Below are 9,449 nucleotides of genomic sequence, written 5' to 3'. Positions count from 1 at the left end.
CCCACACAGCTCTGCAGCACCTCTCCACACTCCCCACACAGCTCTGCAGCAGCTCTCCACACTCCATACACAGCTCTACAGCAGCTCTGCACACTCCCTACACAGCTCTGTTTCATCTCTCCACACTCCCCACATCTCTGTAGCAGCTCTCCACACACAGCTCTACAGCAGCTCTCCACACTCCCCACACAGCTCTGCAGCAGCTCTCCAAATTCCCCACGCAGCTCTGCAGCAGCTCTCCACACTCCCCACACAGCTCTACAGCAGCTCTCCACACTCCCCACACAGCTCTGAAGCAGCTCTCCACACTCCACACGTAGCTCTGCAGCAGCTCTCCACACTCCACACACAGCTCTGCAGCAGCTCTCCACACTCCACACGTAGCTCTGCAGCAGCTCTCCACACTCCACACACAGCTCTGCAGCAGCTCTACACACTCCACACACAGTTCTGCAGCAGCTCTCCACACACAGCTCCACACTCCACACACAGCTCTGTAGCAGCTCTCCACATTCCACGCACAGCTCTGCAGCAGCTCTCCACTCTCCACACACCGCTCTGCAGCAGCTCTCCACACTCAGCTCTGTAGCAGCTCTCCACACTCCACACACCGCTCTGTAGCAGCTCTCCACATTCCACACACAGCTCTGCAGCAGCTCTCCACACACAGCTCTGCAGCAGCTCTCCACACTCCACACGCAGCAGCTCTACACACTCCCCACGCAGCTCTGCAGCAGCTCTACACACTCCCCACGCAGCTCTACAGCAGCTCTCCACACTCCACACACAGCTCTGCAGCAGCTCTCCACACTCCCCACACAGCTCTGAAGCAGCTCTCCACACTCCCCACACAGCTCTGCAGCAGCTCTCCACTCTCCACACACAGCTCTGTAGCAGCTCTCCACACTCCACACACAGCTCTGCAGCAGCTCTCCACACTCCACACACAGCTCTGCAGCAGCTCTCCATATTCCCCACACAGCTCTGTAGCAGCTCTCCACACTCCACATGCAGCTCTCCACACTCCCCACACAGCTCTGAAGCAGCTCTCCACACTCCCCACACAGCTCTGCAGCAGCTCTCCACACTCCACACACAGCTCTGCAGCAGCTCTCCACTCTCCACACACAGCTCTGCAGCAGCTCTCCACTCTCCACACACAGCTCTGTAGCAGCTCTCCACACTCCCCACACAGCTCTGCAGCAGCTCTCCACTCTCCACACACAGCTCTGTAGCAGCTCTCCACACTCCACACACAGCTCTGCAGCAGCTCTCCACACTCCACACACAGCTCTGCAGCAGCTCTCCATATTCCCCACACAGCTCTGTAGCAGCTCTCCACACTCCACATGCAGCTCTCCACACTCCCCACACAGCTCTGCAGCAGCTCTCCACACTCCCCACACAGCTCTGCAGCAGCTCTCCACACTCCCCACACAGCTCTGCAGCAGCTCTCCACACTCCACACACAGCTCTGCAGCATCTCTCCATACTCCCTACACAGCTCTCCACACTCCACACACAGCTCTGCAGCAGCTCTCCACACTCCCCACACAGCTCTGCAGCAGCTCTCCACACTCCACACACAGCTCTGCAGCAGCTCTCCACACTCCCCACACAGCTCTGCAGCAGCTCTCCACACTCCCCACACAGCTCTGTAGCAGCTCTCCACACTCCACACAAAGCTCTACAGCAGCTCTCCACACTCCCCACACAGCTCTGCAGCAGCTCTCCACACTCCACACACAGCTCTGTAGCATCTCTCCACACTCCACACAGCTCTCCACACTCCACACACAGCTCTCCACACACAGCTCTGCAGCAGCTCTCCACACTCCACACACAGCTCTGTAGCATCTCTCCACACTCCACACACAGCTCTCCACACTCCACACACAGCTCTCCACACTCCACACACAGCTCTCCACACTCCACACACAGCTCTGTAGCAGCTCTCCACACTCCACACACAGCTCTACAGCAGCTCTCCACACTCCCCACACAGCTCTGCAGCAGCTCTCCACACTCCACACACAGCTATGTAGCATCTCTCCACACTCCACACACAGCTCTCCACACTCCACACACAGCTCTCCACACACAGCTCTCCACACTCCCACACAGCTCTGCAGCAGCTCTCCACACTCCACACACAGCTCTGTAGCAGCTCTCCACACACAGCTCTACAGCAGCTCTCCACACTCCCCACACAGCTCTGCAGCAGCACTCCACACTCCACACACAGCTCTGTAGCATCTCTCCACACTCCACACACAGCTCTCCACACTCCACACACAGCTCTCCACACACAGCTCTGCAGCAGCTCTCCACACTCCACACACAGCTCTGTAGCATCTCTCCACACTCCACACAGCTCTCCACACTCCACACACAGCTCTCCACACACAGCTCTCCACACTCCCCACACAGCTCTGCAGCAGCTCTCCACACAGCTCTACAGTAGCTCCCCACACAGCTCTACAGAAGCTCTCCACACTCCCCACACAGCTCTACAGCAGCTCTCCACACTCCCCACACAGCTCTACAGCAGCTCTCCACACTCCCCACACAGCTCTGTAGCAGCTCTCCACACTCCCCACACAGCTCTACAGCAGCTCTGCACACTAACACACAGCTCTCCACACTCCACACACAGCTCTGCAGCAGCTCTCCACACACAGCTTTCCACACTCCACACACAGCTTTCACACTCCACACACAGCTTTCCACACTCCACACACAGCTCTCCACACTGCACACACAGCTCTACAGCAGCTCTCCACACACAGCTCTACAGCAGCTCTCCACACTCCACACACAGCTCTACAGCAGCTCTCCACACTCCACACACAGCTCTGCAGCAGCTCTCCACACTCCACACACAGCTCTACAGCAGCTCTCCACACTAAACACACAGCTCTCCACACTCCACACACAGCTCTGCACCAGCTCTCCACACACAGCTCTACAGCAGCTCTCCACACACAGCTCTGCAGCAGCTCTCCACACCACACACAGCTCTGTAGCAGCTCTCCATACTCCCACACAGCTCTGCAGCAGCTCTCCACACTCCCCACGCAGCTTTGCAGCAGCTCTCCACATTCCCCACACAGCTCTGCAGCAGCTCTCCACACTCCACACACAGCTCTGCAGCAGCTCTCCACACTCCACACACAGCTCTGCAGCAGCTCTCCATATTCCCCACGCAGCTCTGTAGCAGCTCTCAACACTCCACATGCAGCTCTCCACACTCCCCACACAGCTCTGAAGCAGCTCTCCACACTCCCCACACAGCTCTGCAGCAGCTCTCCACACTCCACACACAGCTCTGCAACAGCTCTCCATACTCCCTACACAGCTCTCCAGCAGCTCTCCACACTCCACACACAGCTCTGCAGCATATCTCCACACTCCCCACACAGCTCTGCAGCAGCTCTCCACACTCCACACACAGCTCTGCAGCAGCTCTCCACACAGCTCTGCAGCACCTCCCCACACCGCTCTCCACACACAGCTCTGCAGCAGCTCTCCACACTCCTCACACAGCTCTGCAGCAGCTCTCCACACTCCCACACAGCTCTCCACACTCCCCACACAGCTCTGCAGCAGCTCTCCACACTCCACACACAGCTCTGCAGCAGCTCTCCACACTCCCCACACAGGCCGGACTGGCCACTTCCTCAGTGGGACGCCACCTAGAGGATAAAACAGCACATATATGCATTACTAACGCACTTAAAGGGACAGACCACCATTATATTTACATATACTGTAGCATATATACAAGTATTCTATTTGGGTAACAAGGTCCCCTTTAAGGGTGGGTATTGTCCCCCACGTCCTTACAGCTGAATGGTGCGCTGTAACCCAAAGCAACCAATAGAAGAGTTTACAAATAAGAGCCAGTGGTGTAATAATCTGCAGAATATATCACTATGTATCTTTTAGGAGGTCTAGAGGACAGGAGCAATGTTCTGCAGAGGTCTGGGATTAGTATCTCTCTCTTCTGCACTGTTCCACATATCAGCAGGTAGGGGGCACTGTATGAGCACATTTCTGCACATTATACATATTTTAGTGCCTCTTCCCACATTTGCTTCAGTTCCATTCATTTTTTATCCCTGTTGCTATGTCTGGCTGCGTCGATTAAATATGTATCACCTCATCCTCTGCGATCTTCATCATCCTCATCATCACTTCACCGACCGGTGACATTTGTTATGGGACTAAGAAGAACTTATCTGAATTCTGCAGCTCAGGTTCAGTAGGAAGAATCCGGGGAATCTGTCACGTCCCAGTAATATCCTGTGGAATGAAGATGTATATAGCAGTAAAGCTGCAGGCATCAGCACAGTATACACCAGGACGTATATACACCAGGACAGCATATACACCGGGACAGTATATACACCGGGACAGTATATACACCGGGACAGTATATACACCGGGACAGTATATACACCAGCACAGTATATACACCAGGACAGTATATACATCATGACAGCATACACCAGGACAGTATATACACCAGGACAGCATATACACCGGGACAGTATATACACCAGGACAGCATACACCAGGACAGTATACATCAGCATAGTATATACCAGGACAACATATACATCAGCACAGCATACACCAGGACAGTATATACACCAGGACAGTATATACACCAGGACAGCATACACCAGGACAAGTATATACACCAGGACAGCCTATACATCAGGACATCATACACCAGGACAGCATACATCAGGACAGTATACACAAGGACAGCATACACCAGGACAGCATACACCAGGACAGTATACATCAGCATAGTATATACCAGGACAGCATATACATCAGCACAGCATACACCAGGACAGTATATACACCAGCACAGCATAAACCAGGACAGAACATACCAGGACAGCATACACCAGGACAGTATATACATCAGGACATCATACACCAGGACAGCATACACCAGGACAGCATACACATCAGGACAGCATACACAGGACAACATACACCAGGACAGTATATACACCAGGACAGTATATACACCAGGACAGTATATACACCAGGACAGTATATACACCAGGACAGCATATGCACCAGGACATCATAAACCAGGACAGCATACAACAGGACAGTATATACAACAGGACAGTATATACATCAGGACAGCATACACAAGGACAGCATACCAGGACAGCATAACACAGGACAGTATACATCAGCATAGTATACACCAGGACAGCATAAACGAGGACAGTATATACATCAGGACGGCATACACCAGGACAGTATATACATCAGAACAGCATACACGAGGACAGCATACACCAGGACAGTATACACACCAGGACAGTATACACACCAGGACAGTATATACACCAGGACAGTATATACACCAGGACAGTATATACACCAGGACAGCATACACCAGGACAGTATACACACCTGGACAGCATGCAGCAGGACATCATACACCAGGACAGTATATACCATTACAGCATACACCAGGACAGCATACACCAGGACAGTATACACCAGGGCAGCATACACCAGGACAGCACACACCAGGACAGCACACACCAGGACAGCACACACCAGGACAGCACACACCAGGACAGCACACACCAGGACGGCATACACACCAGGACGGCATACATCAGGACAGTATATACACCAGGACAGTATAAACCAGGACAGCATACACCAGGACAGCATACACCAGCACAGTATACACCAGGACAGTATACACACCTGGACATCATACACCAGGACAGTATATACCATTACAGCATACACCAGGACAGCATACACACCAGGACAGCATACACACCAGGACAGTATATACCAGGACAGTATACACCTGGACAGCATGCAGCAGGACAGCATACACCAGGACAGTATATACCATTACAGCATACACCAGGACAGTATACATCAGTATAGTATACACCAGGACAGCACAAACAAGGACAGTATACATCAGCATAGTATACACCAGGACAGTATACATCAGCATAGTATACACCAGGACAGCATACACCAGGACAGTATACACACCTGGACAGCATGCAGCAGGACATCATACACCAGGACAGTATATACCATTACAACATACACCAGGACAGTATATACCAGGACAGCATACACCAGGACAGCATACAACAAGACAGCACACACCAGGACGGCATACACACCAGGACAGTATATACATCAGGACAGTATATACATCAGGACAGTATACACCAGGACAGTATACACCAGGACAGCATACACCAGGACAGCATACACACCAGGACAGCATACACCAGCACAGTATACACCAGGACAGTATACACACCTGGACATCATACACCAGGACAGTATATGCCATTACAGCATACACCAGGACAGCATACACACCAGGACCGCATACACACCAGGACCGCATACACACCAGGACCGCATACACACCAGGACAGTATATACCAGGACAGTATACACCTGGACAGCATGCAGCAGGACAGCATACACCAGGACAGTATATACCATTACAGCATACACCAGGACCGTATACACCAAGACCATATACACCAGGACGGCACACACCAGGACGGCATACACCAGGACGGCATACATCAGGACAGCATACATCAGGACAGTATATACATCAGGACAGTATACACCAGGACAGCATACACTCCAGGACAGCATACACTCCAGGACAGCATACACCAGGACAGTATATACATCAGGACAGCATACACCAGGACATCATAAACCAGGACAGCATACAACATGACAGTATATACATCAGGACAGTATATACATCAGGAGAGTATATACACCACGACAGTATACACCAGGACAGTATATACATCAGGACAGCATACACCAGGACAGTATATACACCAGGACATCATAAACCAGGACAGCATACAACATGACAGTATATACATCAGAACAGCATACACCAGGACAGTATATACATCAGGAGAGTATATACACCAGGACAGTATGCACCAGGACAGCATACACCAGGACAGTATATACACCAGGACAGTATATACATCAGGACAGTATACATCAGGATAGTATATACACCAGGACAGCATACATCAGGACAGCATATACCAGGACAGTATACACACCAGGACAGCATACATCAGGACAGTATATACATCAGAACAGTATATAGCAGTGACCTTCACCCTGCGGCCCTCAAGTAGATTCGAAATTGCAACTCCCAGCATGCCACGGCAGCCACAGGCCATATTTATTCCTTTTATTGCAGTTCAGGTATCAACCTTCCCGCATCAGAAAAAAAATATGGTGGCATTGTGCTGGTAAATGCAGTGTATGAACGATGCTATATATTCATACCTCCCAACTTTCAAGTATCACAAAGAGGGACAATTTTTTTTCTTTTAAGACACGCCTCTAATCCCACCCAATCCCCACCCGTACACACCCGGTTCGGCCCACACCGTATTATGCTCCCATAGTGCCCCCCACACAGTATAATGCCCTCTAGCTGCCACCATACAGTATAATCCCCACATAGATACCCCCATACAGTATAATGACCAAACAAATGCATCATAATGTCTCTATAGCTCCCTCATACAGAATAATGCCCCAAAGCAGTCCCTAGTGCATGTGCCCTTGTAGAGAGTGCCACAGTGCGTATGTAGATAGTGCCCATGTAGATAGTGCCCCAGTGTCCATGTTGATAGTGCCTCACCCCCATTGAATATAGCGCCACGCCCTGTAGATATCGCTATTGGCACTCCTTCTAGGAGTGGACTCCCCAGTCAGAGCATAGGCCGAGGATTCCGCGCCTAGAGGAAAGCCCTGAGGTCACTGTCCATATTTGGACAGTGACGTCAGTGGCTACTCCTTGAGCGGAATCCCCGTTGCTGACTCTAGCCGGGGATTCCGCTCCAGGAGGAGCCCCATATATGGACAGTGACCTCAGTGGTTTCCTCTAGGAGCGGAATCCCCCGCCAGATCATCATCAACGGGGATTCCGCTCAACCAGTAGCCACTGATATATGGACAGTGACGTCAAGGGCTTCCCCGAGCACAGCGCTTAAAGTAGCGCTGTGTCCAGGGAGCCCTATGCGAGCGGAGGAGCTCCCTCTGCTCCTCCACTCTGAACCAATTCTGAAGCAGGGAGCTGATGGTTCCCTGCTTCAGCATTGGGTTTAACTGTATCTGCGTCCTGAGGATGCAGATACAGTTGACAATGGGACATAACCCGGCCGTCCGGGACAGCAGGACACCGCCCGGAATCTGGGACTGTCCCGCTGAATCCGGGACGGTGGGGAGTTATGTAATATTTCATCATAGATGTCAGAGGATGCTGGGAGTTGTAATCACACAACAGCTGTAGAGCTACAACCCGGGCGTTGTGTGTTTCCGTGTCCTTCTCCTCCATCTCTGTATTTATCATTAGGTTGTAAAGTTGTGCGGTGACCATCGGGTGTGAGGATCGATGCTCTGGAGTCTATAATAGATAATGAGCTGTGTGACGGGGAGGATCTGATCACACGACGTCCCGTGTATAATCTCTTGTCTCTTATATGACAGCGGTGTGACTCATTGTGTGCACTGGATGTGTGTGAGAGGTGCAGGTGCTGCTTACGATCATATACACTGGCGGGATTCATCAGAACTGGTGCAAATAGCAACCAATCACATCTGAGCTCTCATTTATCAGCGGCACATTGGAGAATGTAAGCAGCGACCTGCATGGTTCCCACTCCACATTTCCTTTGCACCAGTTTTAATAGATCTCGCCGTGTGTGTTCTGTGCTATGCCAGGAGCCGCCACTAGGGGGGCTTACTGCACACTGTATAGATCTGTATAGATCTCCATTCATTTAGTTTTTCTGCATCAGATGACTGTACAGAGCCTGGTATAAATACATCTGAAGACTGCAAAGTTGTGAGCGCAGCTGAAGTAGAAAGTAATGAGGCAGATCAGGAAATGCCAGCGGGTTTTTTTTATGTGTGTTTTCTTAGCTGTTTTGTAAAACGAGTCCAATGCAAGAACTGCGGGAAAAAACACTCCAAACGAGCAGTGCTGTTTTTTTTTCTCAGAGGCAGAAACCGCTCAATGAGGGAACATGGCTTTTTTTTTTTTTAACGTGAGCAGCTAGAAGCCATCCGGAATAAAAAAACGCCTCTGCCTCCCATTGAAATCAATGGGGGTCGATATGGGACTTTTTGGCGCTGATTCCATTGCGGGTTCCGCATCAAAATCAGCACCAAAAAGCGCTGTGTGAACTGAACCTTAGGCTATAACTCAGGATCAGTACAGTATAAGGAATGTATGTACACAGTGACTCCACCAGCAGAATAGTGAGTGCAGCTCTGGAGTATAATACAGGATGTAACTCAGGATCAGTACAGGATAAGTAATGTAATGTATGTACACAGTGACTCCACCAGCAGAATAGTGAGTG

The sequence above is a fragment of the Rhinoderma darwinii genome, assembly GCF_050947455.1.
Source record: "Rhinoderma darwinii isolate aRhiDar2 chromosome 6 unlocalized genomic scaffold, aRhiDar2.hap1 SUPER_6_unloc_1, whole genome shotgun sequence".
Lineage (NCBI taxonomy): Eukaryota > Metazoa > Chordata > Amphibia > Anura > Rhinodermatidae > Rhinoderma > Rhinoderma darwinii.
This window is presented reverse-complemented; position numbering follows the sequence as displayed.